Here is a 17,756-nt window from a genome sequence, read left to right as displayed (position 1 = left end):
TTAGGTAAAATGCCGATCCAGGGTACCTAATTTGTAGGGAATAAAGGAAACTATGGAATTTACGCCACGTGCTCTCAATCTGTGTTTGCACTGTATATGGTGGGATATAAGCTTAAACAAGAAGATACTCTTGGATTCCAGATGCAAAGTCATCCCCAGTGCCAGCTGCTCGAAAACTGAGCACTCAGTAACCTGTGACGCCAACTGAGTGGAAACCAGAGTTACTAGGCCCCCCCTCGGTCGTCCCCTTCCGAGCGGTTTAGAGGCCTTGATTTCATAGGCGTCGTAACCGTCGAGAACTATGTTATCAGTTGCCCAAGTTTCCTGCAGCATTCTTATGTCAAAACCCGTTATATATTCACGAAATGGCTCGTCCCCTAGTTTGTTAGCCCAACCCGCTATGTTCCATGAGATAATGTTAAGGCTGCACGTTTCATAACTGGCTTGGCTTCATTGTGGTGGGGAAATTGTTATCAGTTCTCCCACTACTTCGGTAATGATGCAACCGTTCTTAGGATATGCATGGTGTTGTTGTTCTCGGGGTTGAGTTGCAACATTTTCCCGATTTCCCGGCATCGACGGTCTTATCTGAATTGCTGGGACCATTGGGAGGTCTTCGTCAAAGACAATTAAATCTGTCTCTGGCTTTCTATGTGTCCCATTTCCCTTGGGAGGGGCGTCACTTGGCATTGGCTGATCAGATTCCAGCTGGGGTAGAGAGTGGTGAAATTCTGGATCTACCAAAGGCGTAATGGAGTGTCCTATCTTTGAATTATCTAGGTTGGGCTGTCGTTCTTTGTGTGTTTGGCCTTTTTGCTGTGACGTTTTCCTCTCCAAGGGAGTGTTACAGCTGGGTTCACCGCACATATTCATCTTTGACGGCCCTTCCGAATGAATCATGGCCCTATGGCGAAAGCCCTTCGGCAGAGAGGGCGTTGATTGCTTGGGGTCGGTCCGGCTATACAACAAGTTTGGCAGTAGTTGTTTTCGTTCTGTGTCTTTAAAAACACGCCTCAAATCAATATTATAGTCCTGTAAAAGGGCCCTATATTTCAGTAGCATTTTAGGGGTAGCTGAGTCAGAAAATGTCAGCATGAGTCTAGTGTGCTGAGGGTCCGTGCAAAGCAAGGTTATCGCGATCAGAGTGTTGCAATGGATATTTAGTAAAAGCTTAAAGTTTCTCTTCACACTGTCGATTGATTTCCAGTAAGGCAGCATACCATTAAAAGGATATATATCGAGAGCTACTTGAGTACTTTGTAGGATCAGGTCCCTACTTTCGCTTTTGTTGGTTTTAGTATTTGTAGTCTCTCGGTTATCAAGTCCAGACCGGTTACACCCCTGTACGCGATGGTCTTTAGTACTGAGTGAGCTATTTTTGGCTGCCAGGAGCACCAACTCCGTCAGGAGATACTTTACCTTTTCTAATTTGATGTTAATTTCCTCCACTGTTCTTGCAGTCAGCAGGGAGTGGTCCGCAAGTATTTCCGCATAGAGCAGTGCCCCCTCAGATGGTAGTTCATGAGCGCTCATCTCAGCATTCTCCCCTGGGTGATCTCCACCCATTAAAGCATCCCCACCGACCTGGGAATGAGTTCTATTTGATGTAGTAGGTTCTGAGTTCTGTGCTCTTGCAAAATTGTCCATTTTACTCTGCTTGCCCTTCTGCTATGGGCTCACATGTGGAGATGAGGCCGGTCGTTTCTTTTTCCTAGGCATTTCCCCAGAGATAGAGCTGCTACTAATTTCTGCTGTAAATCAGGAAGCTCGGCGTCTTCCCACGATAGGGCGTCTAAACTCCACTCCTGCTGATAAGTAGTGTCTCTAAGACTTTTAACTCAAGCCCTTGACTCAAGCTTTGTAAATATAATAGCTGCCAAATGACAAAGATAAAATACTGAGGCTGATAAAAGCTAATAAAAAACTGATAAAAATAATAAAAACAGCATCAACTGGTGCGGAGCTCAAGTCGACGCTACCACTAATGACGACGCCATCTTTGCGCTTTTTTAATACAGACCTCAAGTGTGTCCTCATTGGTGGAGTCACTGATCCAAACATGGGCAAAATTATAGATTTTACCACACGCTCAAATCTGAAAGCCACCAGGCCTCATTTGTAACTAAAAGGGGACTGAGGTATTTGGTGCTTCTCCTCGTTCAGTCAAATGGTCTCTTATCTACCTATAATCTAGCCCATTGGAAGAAGCCAAAGACCACTGCAGCAAAAGCAACCTATGAAACAGCTTCCCAGTATATCACACATTTTGAGGGGCGCCTTCATTTCTTACTCATAGAACACAGTAGAATAGAATCATAGATTGCAGAGATGGAAGGAACCCAGAGGAATCTCACCTGAAGCATCCATGACACATGGTCACCTTCCGAGGGAGTCTGTTCCACTGTTGAACAGCTCTGTGTGCTGTTTGCATCAAAGTTCCGGTCATGGAGCAGAAATCTCCAAATATTTGTTCTATGTTGGACAGGAAAAGGTTTGATATTAAAGCAATAAGATAAATAAATACTAATCTTTGTGGATCATATAATGTTTCCTCCCTCCCATTAATATGAATATGTTTCACTCTTTTTAAATAATTCATTTATTGCAGGGAGTCACCTAGGTTAACCTGGTACATGTTGTCCTTCCTTTTCACCATCCAAGAGATCAACCAGGATCTCAGGCTCTTACCCAACATCACCCTGGGCTACAACATCTATGAGAACTATTTCGATGCAAGGATGACTTCGGACGCCATGCTAGAGCTGCCTGCAGGCAGTGGATGCAATATTCCCAATTATCACTGTGGAGAACAGAATCCCCTGCTGGCTGTTCTTGAAAGAAGCAACACTTTCATCTCAAGAGTGATTTCAGCCTTGTCAAAATCCCACAGGTAAGTAGTGGGAGAGCATGGAGGGACAGAGAATTTCAACTGCGTAAAATACTACTTTCTCTTTGGAGGGGTCAAGCAGGGATATTTTTTAAAATGGGAAAATCCTGAGCTATGGACCCAACATCCCTTTTTCAAAACTGAGCCTTCACCAACTTGACACCTCCAGATGTTTCAGACTAAAACTCCCATCAGCCTCAGCCAGCAGAGATTTAGATATCAGTCATTTCAGATAATTAAATATCTGTTATTCTGAAAGTAAAATAAATTGCTGATGTCAGGGGTTCAGAGGGAGAGACACAGGAGGGGGAGCAAATGGAGAGTGAGGAGGAGGAGTCCGAGGGGGGTGCAGGCAGTGACAGTGGCCAGAGTTACTCCACAAGCCTCTCTAGCGAATCGGAGGACTCACAGAGGGGAGCGCCGATGGCCAGAGCAAGGGGGGCTCCAGGGGGGAAGCCCCAGGAGGAAGGGGCCAGTGGGGAGTCCCTGAGCAGCAGTTGGAAATCAGGACCAGCTTCCCCACCAGAGCGCAGTGGGGAGGGGGAGTCCCAGGAATCGGGACCAGTGCTCTCACCACCAGCGGGAGGAGAGGAGTCAGGTTTGGTCACGCCCACATCAGGAAGCGGGGAAACGGTCAGGAGGAAGGTTACCGGCTGGGCGCGCGCGCCAAGTTCAAATGTACAGGCGAGCGGCACAGCAGGGAGCCCGGGTAGGGAGCCAGGTCCTAAACCCCGCCGGAAGGAAGGGGAAGACCAAGGGGGGTCAGCGTCAGAGGAGTCCAGGAAGGAGGAAACCCCAGAGGGCAGAAGGACCCAGCGAAGGAAAGAACAGCGTAGGAGGTGGAGCCGGGCTAGGATCTTAAACTGGTGTGGGAGGAGCAGTGAGTCAGAGGGGACTTAGCCGATCTAGAGTCAAGACGTGGGTCTGCGCGCCCAGAGCTTTGAAATGGAAACTAAACTTCAATAAAGACTTTTGTATATTACATCCACTGGGCGTGGGTCTTCTGTGAGCTGGGACCCAGAGGCAGTCCTGACAGCTGATCTTTTGCTTTCCTTGCTAGATCAGTTATGGCTTCACTGCCCAGTTTCTTGAAGGTAAAACCCTGTTCCCTTTTGTCTACCGGATGACTCCCAAAGAGGAAAGTCAGTACCAGGGGATTATTGAATTGCTCCTGCATTTTGGATGGACGTGGATTGGCCTCTTCGCTCCAGACAATGACAGTGGAGAAAGATTTGAGAGCGCTGTGAAACCTCTGATGCTCAGCAAAGGGATCTGCATTGCTTTCTCAAAAAGAGTACCAGAAAAAGATCTATATCAATTTATCAGGCCTGGGGAACCTTTTTTCCTATGGAGACAAGTTGGGGTATTTGTTGCCTATATAACCAATGAAGAGGGTATCATAATCCTCATGGTACTGCACGATTTCTATGAGAAGGAAATAGGGGCGAAAGTCTGGATCACAACAGCTTTGCTAGAATTCAGATTTGGCTTTCCCCTCCCTCCAAATATATTCCAGCACCTCCATGGTTCTCTGTCCTTTGCAATTCAGACTGGAATAAGGAGCAGCAAAGGTGACAAATATAAATTGCAGACCAAACCTCGGGATTATTTCAATCAAGCATTTCAGTGTTCATATTCAAAGCATCAGTTGTCCATGAAAGGCAGGATAAGATGCAGAGAGGAGGAGAACCTGCAGCCATTGCTCCAAGGGGACCATGAGAAAGTCCTGTCTGATGACAGCTATAGCACTTACATCACTGTTCAAGCTGTGGCTCAGGCCTTGCAAGCTTCGCTTTCCTCGAGATCCCAGAGGAGGCTGATGGTGGAGGAAGGAGAGCAATGGGGACCCCAAAGGCTACAGCCTTGGCAGGTATTTCCTTCCCCTTTTTGCAAACTACAGTCCACACAGATGCTGATCTTGACTGGGGATAGACCTGTAAAATATCATAGTTACTATTAGTATTAGTAATAGTAGCATACCACCCAACATTTCTCAGATGAAAATAGAGACGGCCCATTCCATAATGATAATCTTACAGTTTATACCCAGGGCTTTTTCAGGGGGGAACTCCTCAGAACTCAGTTTTGGCACCTCTCAGGTGGGTGCCATTGCCATTCTCAGAGGGAGGTGTTCTTGGTGAGTTCCGGCACCTTCCTTTCTAGAAAAATAGCACTGTTTATACCCCACACATCTTCTTCAGTTGCCTCGGCACTCTGGGCATCTCCCAACATAAAGAAATTCATACTAAAATATAAAAAAACTAAAAATTCCTGATATAGGATTGGACGCCCTGTGGGTTGGATAACTCCACATCTGCCAACATTTCTCCAATGAAAATAGCAACATTCTAAGGAAAAGTGGGAAATTCTAAGGAAAAACTGTCTCTAATTCAGGGACATCCCTGGAAAATTGGGGCCCTTGCAGGGTCCGTAGTAATAGAAATGTCTGAATAGGAATTCCAGTCTACATGAGATACACGCAGGCCCCAAATCAGAAGAGGTTGAAGTGAGTAGGACTGAGATATCCATCTTGGCTTCAAGGTTTCTCAGTGCTGGTGCTTTCCCCTGTCATACCAGTTTCACCCTTTCTTAAGAGAAATCCAGTGTCTGAATACTTCCAGAGGCAGGCTGTGCTTGGATGAGAACTGGCAGCGACCAGCGGACTTCGCTATTGTGAACTGGGTGATGTCTCCCAATAAGTCTCGTGGCCTTGTGATAATTGGGAATATAAGGAGAGAGACGTCTGCTAGCATAAAGTTCACCATTAACCCAGAAGCCATTGAGTGGAACAAGAAATTCAATAAGGTAGGGTAAATCACAGAGGGAGAAGGCGAGGAGATCCTGAATATGCTTTTCCTTGAACAACTGCTGCAAAATGGCTATATCAGGTTGATCAATGATGTCTTGACCGTACAATAACAGCTGCAACCACCACTCCTTCTTTCCACAGCAGCTGAGATAGGAGGGGAATTTGGGGTGCTCAAAGAAAGGATAGAGCCCAGAGGTCCTCAGAGAAGACACCATCTATTTCCGAGCCAGACTGAGAATTTAAGAATTCTGGACAGAATCTTTAACCGAATGGACTACGTAGATAAGAAGAAAAGGGAAGGCCCCTAATAAAAGTGAACTATTGGGCTTTCATACATGCAGAAGGATGGAAAGGAATTTATTTTAGAAATGATAATTACTGATTTATTGTTGATTTTTTAATTTGTGTACTCAGTTCACTTGTAGATGTTGCAAATGTTAAACTATTGTACGTGCAGGAATTGAGAAGTGCACAGCTGTTGGTGAAGGATGAGAAGTTAAAAACAAACGAACCCTATTGTAATATAAGGTTAATGTTAAGGAATGGCACGTGAACTAGAAATAATTAGGGAAATAAATCAGCGATAAGAGGAAACCTTGCAGAATGAGGAAACCAATATTTGGAAAAGTCATATTAAATTTGTCTTAATTAGTGATTGAGAGATTATTCGAATCCTGAACTTTGGGGAAATCACATTTCAGACTCCATTGCCATTTTCTTTGAAGATTTATTAAGCAGGGAAGCAGGTAAATGGAGAAGAGGAAAGAGAGTTCTGTGGTGCAAACCTCAGTTGTCCTGAACTAATTATGAAGAACAAGATATTCTGGTCACCCCAATGGTCAGTGGGGGGTTGAAAGGACCCTGATGAGGGGTCAAAGGCTGCATTCCAGAGATCCATTTGAATTCACCCTATGTGTGAATTAAGGTGGAGGTAAAGGGACCCCTGACCATTAGGTCCAGTCAGGGCCGACTCTGGGGTTGCGGTGCTCATCTCACTTTACTGGCCGAGGGAGACAGCGTACAGCTTCTGGGCCATGTGCCCAGCATGACTAAGCCGCTTCTGGTGAACCAGAGCAGCGCACTGAAATGCCGTTTACCTTCCCGCTGGAGAGAGACCTACTTATCTACTTGCACTTTGATGTGCTTTTGAACTGCTAGGTTGGCAGGAGCAGGGACCGAGCAACGGGAGCTCACCCCGTCACGGAGATTCGAACCGTCAACCTTCTGATCGGCAAGCCCTAGGCTCTGTGGTTTAACCCACAGCGCCACCCGCGTCCCTATGAGTGAATTACATACCCACAAATACTCCTAACTGTTCCTCTTTGTTGCACCTTCTTGTCTTTCTGGGTAGGCCGTACCTCGTTCCAGGTGTACAGAAAGATGTTGACCTGGATATGCCAAGGTGGTTCTAGAAGGAAAGCCCGTTTGCTGCTATGCTTGTGCTCGGTGTGCGGAAGGGACCTTCTCTGCCCAGGAAGGTGGGTGACTCCAAGGGGGAAGGTATTTCTGGAGAGAGTAAACACAGGGCAGTAATCCAGTCTCAAACACTTTTTGTGAGATTTCTGCAGACATTGGGGAATGTGGCTCCTTCCTCAACGTCTTTACAATCACCTTCATTACATCCTGGAAGAGAGTTGAAAGGAATGACCATAAGGAAGAAATCTCTAGGATTTCTTCAAAATGTAATCGAGTTCAGATCATTAGGGATGTAAGTGATGCTGCAGCCACTCTTTTTCCTCTTCCCCAGATGCAGAACATTGCACCAAATGCTCAGAAGATCAGTATCCAAACAAGGACAGAGATCAATGTGTCCCCAAGAGTATCGTCTTCCTGGCTTATGGAGAATATTTGGGAATGGTGTTAGCTTCCGTTGCCCTCTTCTTTTCTATAACAGCAGGCATTGTGTTGGGAATCTTCATTAAATACAAGGAAACTCCCATAGTCAAAGCCAACAACCGGGACCTCTCCTACATCCTCCTCGTCTCCCTCCTGCTTTCCTTTTGGTCCTCCTTCCTCTTCATCGGGCGCCCAAGGAAAGAGACCTGCCTTCTCCGACAAACGGCCTTCAGCATCATCTTCTCAGTTGCTGTTTCTTCTGTCTTGGCAAAGACCATCACGGTGGTGCTGGCCTTCCTGGCCACAAAGCCCGGGAACAGGGTGAGGAGATGGCTGGGCAAGAGTCTGGCCAACTCCATTGTCATCTCCTGTTCTGGGGGGCAAGTTCTCATCTGCAGCATCTGGCTGGGCTCTTCTCCCCCATTCCCAGAGCCCGACATGCGCTCCCAGGTGGGAGAGATCGTCCTGCAATGCAACGAAGGGTCTGTGGCCATGTTTTACGTTGCCCTCGGCTACCTGGGCTTCTTGGCTGCCACCTGCTTCACGGTGGCTTTCCTAGCCAGGAAGCTGCCTGGCTCCTTCAATGAAGCCAAGCTGATCACCTTCAGCATGCTGGTCTTCTGCAGTGTTTGGGTGTCTTTTGTGCCCACCTACCTGAGCACCAAGGGCAAGTACATGGTGGCCGTGCAGATCTTCTCTATGTTGGCCTCCAGTGCTGGGCTTCTGGGCTGCATCTTCCTTCCCAAGTGCTACATTATTGTGCTGAGGCCTGATCTGAACACAAAGGAGCACCTGACAACCAGAAATCAAGGGGCATCTGATTCTTGAAATAGTCCATGTTCCCAATGCCCAGAAGTGCTTAAAGGAAACACAGCTACTCATCCATGTTGCTCCTTCTCCACCTCTGACAGAGATTGTGTTCATTCTTAGCCCAGGTTTTAGGAAATTCTGTTGACATGAACAGTAAGATGGGAGGAAATGTTTTGCTACCTTGCTTTGCCAACGACTACAATGAGTCCTGGTCTACTGCCCTTAGTTTGTAAACTATTTTCTTTTAATAATTTTGTGCTTGGGGAATTTATATTTATCTGACAACCAGATAGGCCGGGGGGAGAGAGGAGTTAGGTTTTTTAGTCTGTTTTGTCAGGACTACCTATTAACCATATCAATTCTGATATTCAACAATAGTTTCTAGTTATGTCATTTCTAGATATTCAAATACCTGTGCTCCATTTTCTACATATATGCTGTATCATTCATAAGCTCACTTCACATCATTCCATTTTCCTAAACTTTGTATATTAATAAATTGAGAAATTCATTTAAGTTCTCTTCTGTCGTTTGTTGGTTTAATTTCTGTATTCTGTAAGCTCTGCTCCCTGTTCCAAAGAGTAGCAACTGACCTTAGCCAAGGCTTGACTGGAGTACAATGGATTTTATTGCGTTGTCCAGAATATGACACATCATGCACTGATGTTGAGTGGATCACCAGATTACGAGTGAGCCAGCAACAAGTTTAGCATTGGAGGGAATCAATGAGACAAAGCCAGATAGTTGTATTCCCTGCCTGCCAAACCTTTTAAGAGGAGGCATCTTATGCTCAGTCAGGAAGGAAGAGCGAGAGGCCTCCTCCTCCTCCAACTCAGGTTCCTCCCATTCAGGTCCTCCTCCTCCAACTCAGGTTCCTCCCATTCAGGTCCTCCTCCTCCAACTCAGGTTCCTCCCATTCAGGTCCTCCTCCTCCAACACAGGTTCCTCCCATTCAGGTCCTCCTCCTCCAACTCAGGTTCCTCCCATTCAGGTCCTCCTCCTCCAACTCAGGTTCCTCCCATTCAGGTCCTCCTCCTCCAACTCAGGTTCCTCCCATTCAGGTCCTCCTCCTCCAACACAGGTTCCTCCCATTCAGGTCCTCCTCCTCCAACACAGGTTCCTCCCATTCAGGTCCCCATTTATAGAGCAAAACCAAGATCAGATGGGCAAGTGAAAATAATTGACAGAACAGCCACTGATGAAGCATTTAGAATAGGTTAATTAGCCAAGATTGCATCCTACTTAAACTTTCATCACTTTAAATTGGTGGAAACTCTCATTCTTATTGCGATTCAAACTGTAGAATTCCAATGAAGGGTGCAATATAAAATTAATAAATAAAGGTCCTAAGAAAGCTGACTAGTTTATGTATGTCTGCAACCACAGCAGCTAGAACTTTATATGCACAGAAATGGAAAGAGTTCCCCACCAAAGAGGAATGGCTTATGAAACTGGTGGAATATGCTGAAATGGTGAAATTACCTGCTAAAATTACCATCCAAAATTACCATCCATAATGATGGATTGTTTAAGGAAGAATGGAGACCATGGACATATTATCTGTCAAACCATCATCCATACATGAAGTCAAAGGCAGAGGATTATTGAAATACGACATATGGGGCTTACATAATAAAAGCATATATATTTTAAAACATCTGATAAAAAGGAGTAATAAAAACAAACATTGAGAAAGGAGAGGTGGGGAGTCAAGAAGAAATTATGTATTTATTTTTACCAATTGTATAAGAAGAAAGGTGTTTTGGAATATCTATGGAGACTTTATTAAATTTATTGTTATAAAAAATATATTTTCGTTAAGGATCCACCCAGATTCTTAGGAAGTTGAGGTAATTTGAGTCTGTTTTATTATTTTAACTTTTTGTATGTCCTGAAGTAAGTTTGTAAACTTTTTATGATTGTTACATAAAGCGCTTTGGGAGTTATTGGCCTAACCCTGTGGTACGTGGATTTTATGCAAGAGATGAAATGAGTAAGTAAGAAAGAAGTAAATATTAATAAATAAATGGATAAAGAATAATAAAACTGCTAGAATGCTAGCCTGGTGCAACGGGCTTGGCGCCTCAGTTTCCGCTCGCGCCGAAGTGCCTGCTCTTTCTTACATATATTGCCCCCACCTCACTGAACAACCCTTAAAACCAAGGCTAACTATCCCAGAGTATTCTGTAGGGGACCTGGGTGTGGGGGATAACCAGTGAGCTGGAGTCTCAAGCAGATGTTTTTCAAATAACAATAAAGATTTATTTTTAAACAAGGTAGTATAATACAAGTGGAGAAACTTAGGTTACTCCAATAATAATACGCTACTTCAATTCATTTTCACAGGTTTCAGCTTTATAGTTTGGTTCCTTTCTAAGGTGGTACTTTCCTTCAGTTAAAGATAAAGGGACCCCTAACAGTTAGGTCCAGTCGCGGGCGACTCTGGGGTTGCGGCGCTCAACTCGCTTTATTGGCTGAGGGAGCCAGCGTTTGTCCGCAGGTCATGTGGCCAGCATGTCTGGTTCATGTGGCCAGCATGACTAAGCCGCTTCTGGAGAACCAGAGCAGTGCACGGAAACATCGTTTACCTTCCCACTGGAGAAGTACCTATTTATCTACTTGCACTCTGATGTTCTTTCAAACTGCTAGGTTGGCAGGAGCATGGACCGAGCAACGGGAGCTCACCCCGTCATGGGGATTTGAACCGCCGACCTAGGCAAGCCCTAGGCTCTGTGGTTTAGACCACAGCACCACCCGCGTCCCTCTTTTCCTTCAGTTACCCACCCCTTTAACAAATCCAGCTCCTGAAGGAGTTTCAGTAACAGTCTTAAGGGTTCACCACACACACCCTTCCTTCACTGGGTTTTGGGAGTCTCTTCTTTCCTCAGAAGAGTCTCTCCCCTCCAGACGAGTTTGAGACCTATGTAGACCTCAGCTCCTACTTCTGTCTCACCCTCAGTCTCCCAGCAAGATCTGGTCCTATTACTCCCGCAGGACACTACACTCACACGCTACACTCAGTCCTTCACTGTACAGCGGAGTGGATGTTTTCTCCAGAACCTCCTCAACACTCGTTGTATTTCAACCTGACTCCTATCCTATCTCCCTATCTAACTCCCAACCTCCTTCCTCAACCAGCTCAACTCAACCAACCACACCACCCTCAACAGCCCAACTCCCTGTCTCCCTCCAACGCCTCTCTTTTTAAACTCTCCCTCCTGGAACCTCAGCCAGTCAGAGGCTGCCGTTCTTTCACCATTTGCTGGCAGCAGATAAAAGTAAAAAAGAAATACTTATGGAACCAACTTTTCCGTCACACCTGGCTTCTGCACACGCAATTGTTTATAAGTAGAGAAGTTTCTGCTCAAAGACGAGGAGCAAGTTGGCTCCATGTGCAACAGAAGCTCTCCTTCCGCAGAACATGTCGAAGGGGAAGGGAGAGTCGAAAGTTCAAAGCAACATTTCTCCCTTCAACCAACCCCAGAGAGCTTCCCTCTGTTGGAGAAGCCTTTCAAAGATGGGGTGGAAATTCACTTGAAGTGGCTTTGAAGCCACCAAGGCGCTACTTCCCTTCCAGGGGAGAACCAGAAGGGAGCAGCAGGAATCAAGCAGCCCAGACCCACCCAAAGTGGCCAGAGGGTGGGCTTGAGAAAACCCTCCCCATCGCAGGCTCCACCAGTCTCTGTCTCTAGCAGCCTCCAGGAAACAAGATTCCACCACCATGTATCCCGTTCACAGTAATGAGGATTCTCAGCATTCTCCATTTATTCCTTCATATTTATTTACTTGTTGAATCTATATATCGCCCTATGGCTGGAGGCCTCAGGGTGGTTCAGAGAGCAAAATCAAAATATAAAACCACAATATATATAATCAAAATAAAAAAACTACTACCCAATAACAGCCTCTGCCCTCCCCCCAAAACCCTACATTTTAAAAGAGTTCGGATGCCTGGGATATGATGCCAGGACTTCTTCATCTGGCTGTTGTCCATACCTGACTCTCCCACCTCTTCTTAAAACCCCCCAATGAATCATAGAATGGGAGACTTGGAAAGGGACCCCAAGGTCCTCTAGTCCAACCCTCTGCAATGCAGGAATCTCAGCTAAAGAATCCCAACAGATGGCCATCCAAAATCTGCTTCAAAACCTCCAAGGAAGGAGAGTCCATGGTCGGATCCAGCTCCTTCTTTGTGGTCTTGAGCAAAGTTCAGGCCAAACTTCCAACTCCCAAACACACCCCTTGACTTCTATCCAACATGTTTTTCTCCAGCTCTGCACCTGCCACTTGAGCCATTCAAGACTCCAGAAAGTTAGTGTGATGAAACTTATTCCACTTGCAATAATCAAAATTATAGTCATCTCATCTTCTAAATGCTCAGGAGATATTTCTGGGGGTAGCACAAGCCTCGGAAAGCAACAACAGCATGACATTATTAATTGTGCTGTGTCTGGGAAAGAAAAAGTTAGTGCAGATAATATTTCCTGTGTTGGAGACAGACTGAGTCAAGATGCAGAGCTGGCGAAAGAGGGGTGTGCCTGCCTTGGGCTCCTAGCTCTGAAGGTAGAGTTGAAAACCACCCAGATTGGGAAAGCCCATTCATGTTGCTCTTGCAAGAGTCTTTGGGTTCTTCTGCTTTGCCTCCTTGGCAGGTAAGAGGAGGAGGAAGAGGAAGAGCCAGAATGAGATCCCTGCTCCTTCTGTTGCTCCTTCTGCTGCTCATGATGCCCTTTGGAGTCTGCGGGAACCACAAGGCGAAATGCCCCTTGAATCTGGTCAGGGATCAAACGGATGCTCGCAATTACTACTGGCCTGGACACTTTCTCATCAGTGGGATCATCTCGCCAAAACGTTTATATGAAGAAACTCCATACATCTTTTCTCAGACACCCTTCGCCAGGATTGAAAAGTATGTACACAGTTTCATGGTCCTACACTCCTTATAATGGTTCCTATTTATCAAGGAAAGAGCGCCTTTCTCAGGGCTGGGGAGCAAAGGGCTGATGTTGCAGGACTATCCTGCCCTGACCATTGGGCTTGCTGGCTGGGGGTGATGGGAGCTGGGGGGGGGGGGTCTAGTAAAAGATTCCACCCAACCCTCTCCTATTTCCATGTTCTCTGGGTCTTCCTTAGGAAAACACTTTCCTACCTTTGATTCTGTGTTGCTTTTAGAAGAATGCAAGAATGTTAGTGAATCTGGTCAGGGTTCAAAAGGATGCACTGAATTTTCCCACCTGCAGGATGCCATGAAACTCAGGCAATTTCCCAGGCTCAAAGGTTTCATTCAATATTATTCCATTTGGACAATTCAGAAACTGTCGTTAAGGAATGTTACAGTTTTACAAATGGAATTTTAAGATCCTCTAGGTGACCTTTGGTGGCTGAAGAGCAGGAAAGATGTGCTTTAATTGAAATGATGAAAAAAAATAATATGAATCAGCATACTTCCTTGTTCACGGAGTCAGGTCTCTATAATGTGAAAACAAATTATTCCTTTTTTCACATACACAACTGGTCTCATTTCTAAGCAGTGAGATGTTTGATATTTCTTCACTTGGAATCCTAGGTACCTGTTTCCTATCCCAGAGGGAGGCATGAAACTCAAGCAATTTCCAAGATGCCAAATTATTTTATGTTTATTCTATTTGGATCATTTGTGAACAGCCTTAGCACAGTTCTCTTGACACAATACCACAGGAGACCTACAGCCCACCGTGGGCTACATTAAAGGTTTCCTCCTCCAATCTCAGCACTTTTTCCTTTCTGTCACTGCTTTTAAAAAAAAAAAAAAAAAATAGAAGCGTTTTAAGAAACTCTTGAAAATGGGTGGATTTTTATGGGTAAAAGCAGGAACGATATGCTTCAAATAAAATGGTTATATAAAATAACCAGGGGGTGTCCTCATTGGTGAAGTCACTGATCCAAACATGGGCAAAATTATAATTTTACCACACACTCAAACCTGAAAGCCATCAGGCCTCATTTGTATCTAAAAGGGAACTGAGGTATTTGGTGCTTCCCCTCCTTCAATAAAATTATCTCTCATCTAGCTATACTCTAGCCCCTTGTAAGAAGTCAAAGACCAATGCAGGAAAAGCAGGCTTTGCAGCAACTTCCCAGTATGGATTGGATTGATCTTTATTACGGCCATTGGCCCATCACACGGCAGTTTCCCATACCACCATAATGTACTTGAACCTCCAAATTTAAAACCTCCAAAACTTACAAAAAACAGACAAGAACCAAAGCAAAACAAAAACAAAAGACCAACATCATACATTACAATAAATTTGTAACATAAACATCGCCCTCTGCTCATAAATTAATAGAAGACATCAATGGTGATAATACCTAATTACATCCTAAAACATAGATCATGGTTTAAAGGGATTATCCGAGCCACACAAGAGTCCGTTTCTCTTCTTTAGGGATAGGACGCTGATCAAGAATCTGGCAACCATGAGTGATCTTAGGGGGTCATCATCATTTAATAGATATCTCAGTTTGGCTTCAGTTGTATCATCGGCAATTCCCTTAAGATATTGAGCAAGAAACTTGCTGGCCGATAAGTGAAAAGCACAATCAAGAATTATGTGATGCAACGATTCCGGTGCCCCACAATTACAATCACATAAGAGCGATATCTGTCCATTGGAGAATCTATTTCTCAGCACGTTTGATGGGAAGGTGTTGAATCTTGCCTTTACAAAGGCATATCTATGAGCCGAAGAAGTTAAGGAATTCAAATAGTTTGGGAGCCTTAAGAGGGGTAATAAACCAAGGTTTAGAGGTGAGCAGGTACCGTTGCCCAAGACCATTTTCTGCTGCAAGTCCATCTCCTCTAGTTTACAGGTTACTGTTCTTTTAGCTGGAACTATGTCCTGCTCTAGTAGTTTGGATGGGGAGATTCCCATTGCTGTAATTTTCAGCTGTAAATTTTTTACCCATGGGCTCTGGAAATCATCTCTCCACATACATTGTATCAAGTACAAGTTTGGGAGATTGTGCCATAGAGATAACCAGTGACAAAGTATGTGCTTCCACAGAGCGTTTTCCAGGGATACAGTGTTAAGTTCCATGCGTAACGCTGTATTACTTACACAGTTGGGCAGTTTCAATATCCCTCTTAAAAACTGATTTTGAATAGCCTCTAGGTGAGATAGATTGACAAAAGTCCCCCAAATTGAGATGGCATAAGCAATTGTCGGAATCACCTTGGCCTTGAAGACTTTCAACGCCGATGGGATATGAAGGGCCCCATCGGTGAAGAAGAATCGCAAGATCGCCAAGGAGATAGCTTTGGCTCTATTTGTAACATAGGCTACATGGGCCTTCCATCTAAGGTTATGTTGTAACCAAACTCCCAAATATTGGAATTTATAGACTTGTTCGATGGCTCTCCCATCAATTTTCCAATTATGGAGTTTCCGGCTCTTTGAGAAAACTAGTATCTTAGATTTCCCATAATTAATTGTAAGGGAATTTGCGTTACAATATGATCCAAAAATTTTCAAGGCCCTCCTGAGACCTACTCTAGAAAAGGAAAGGATGACTGCGTCATCCGCATATAGTAACAAAGGGCAGCGATAAAGTGCTAGGCGGGGTGCATGAATCCTTTCTTGAGCCTCTATTAGGGGAGTCCTCATGTCGCTTATGAACAAATTGAACAGGAATGGAGCCAATATACAACCCTGTCGGACACCTCTGTTAATGGGAATTGAATTGGTGAGATCACCCTCCGGGGTGAATCTCACTCTAGCCGCTGAGTTCTCATGGAGTTTGATTATTAGCCAGAGAAGCCTTCTGTCGATGCCCCAGCGGGTGAGTTTTTCCCAGAGGATGCTCCTGGGGATACTATCGAATGCTGCCCTTAGGTCAATGAATGCCACACAGAGTTGGCCACCCTTTGGGGTGGAATATTTCCAGGCAAGATGCTGTAAAATTAGAATATGATTAATTGTTGACTGTTTTGGGCGGAATCCAGCTTGTTCGGGCCCAATAATTTTTTTCTCTTCGGACCACTGGATAAGTCTGCTCAGCAGGAAGCGGGCATACAGTTTCCCCACTATTGAGAGCAGACTGATATTTCTGTAATTCCCCGGGTCATCTGGTGAGCCCTTTTTGTGGATTGGAACGATAACAGCGTCCTTCCATACTTCCGGAATCATTCCAGAGTTGTTAACGGCATCGAAGATGGTCGCCAGGACTTTGGCCCACCAGTCCGCGTGGTATTTTATAGCTTCTGCCGGGATCAGGTCTGGCCCAGGTGCTTTCCCTGTTTTGAGTTTAACAATCAAATCATGGATGTCTTCCGGATCGGTAGGGGGCCAGAGGGGAAGTTGATCTTGGAATTCATCTCTTGTGTTAGCAATACAGTCAGTTGTGGCAAAGTAATTTTTTAAGTAAGATTCCCAAACCGGGGCAGGAATAATAGTCAAAGGGTATCTTTTAGTTCTTTTATTTACCAGGAGCCAAAATTGTCTGGAGTTCCGTGATGATGAGGCTTCTATGATTGCCCGCCATTGATTCGCTTGCCATTCCTGTCTGGCTTCCTTTTGAGTTTGCTTGTAGGCCGATTTTGCTTGGAAATATTCTTTTGGCAAGACCGTTGCCCCGGAGGCTTTATACTCTTTGTAGATGTTACCAAGAAGTTGTCTAGCCTGTTTACAAGCACTGTTAAACCACAATGCACCTATCTTCCTTTGTGTTCGGTTTATTTTATGCGTTGGGACAGAGAAAAAAGACGTTAGATCTTCCGACAAATTCGAGAATAGTCTTAGAGTTTGGTCATAATCATCATAATCCTCGATTAAGCCTGAATATGCTTGTTTTAGTCCTTGTTGGAAATATGCTGAGTATTTTTGGGCCTGTAGTTCGGACCATTTGACACTTTTGATTTGCAATACTGAGTTCGTAATCAGATGTGTTGGGTGTCTGTCTCCATCTGGGGTCCAGTCTATAGTCATTATGGCGACCAACGGTAGGTGGTCGCTCAATTGAATATTTTCAACTTTAAAATGGGAAAATTTGGGGAATATGTCATGAGATACTAACATATAATCCAGGACACTGTTTGCAGAGGAGCTTATGTGTGTAAACTCACCCGGTACGTCAGGCGGGCAATTCCCGTTTAGAATCACTAGGTTTAGACGTAGTACCAATTGGTAAAGAAGGGTTCCTGCTTCATTTACCCTTTTGTCTTTGGAAAGTCTTTGATTATGGAGGGAGAGGTCATTAATGAATTATGGGCTTATCCACCATTTGGCTTTGATTAAAGACTCCCAGTTGGTTGCAATGCGAGCATTAAAATCCCCTGCTATAACATTGGGTATATTGGGGTATTTGGAGTGACAAAGAGTAAGATGTTCCTCCAAGATTCCCCATTTATTGTATAAGTCTGCAATGTTGCCTCCA

At 44.8% G+C, this 17,756-nt stretch overlaps 1 protein-coding gene and 1 pseudogene across 3 annotated transcripts in view; both read left to right on the top strand.

The window, feature by feature from the left end:
- Nucleotides 1–17,756, top strand: part of LOC309332886 (uncharacterized protein) — a 251,246-nt gene that overhangs the window by 100,309 nt on the left and 133,181 nt on the right. The window lies entirely within an intron of this gene.
- On the top strand, nucleotides 4,011–8,360 carry LOC309332788 (vomeronasal type-2 receptor 26-like; annotated as a pseudogene). Its single transcript, XR_014161640.1, has 4 exons — nucleotides 4,011–4,029; nucleotides 5,409–5,692; nucleotides 7,048–7,174; nucleotides 7,444–8,360. The product of XR_014161640.1 is annotated as a vomeronasal type-2 receptor 26-like (transcript).

The sequence above is a fragment of the Podarcis erhardii genome (genome assembly GCF_964252035.2).
Source record: "Podarcis erhardii genome assembly, chromosome: 18".
Lineage (NCBI taxonomy): Eukaryota > Metazoa > Chordata > Lepidosauria > Squamata > Lacertidae > Podarcis > Podarcis erhardii.
Note: the sequence above shows the minus strand (reverse complement) of the source record. Positions and strands in the feature narration are given on the sequence as shown.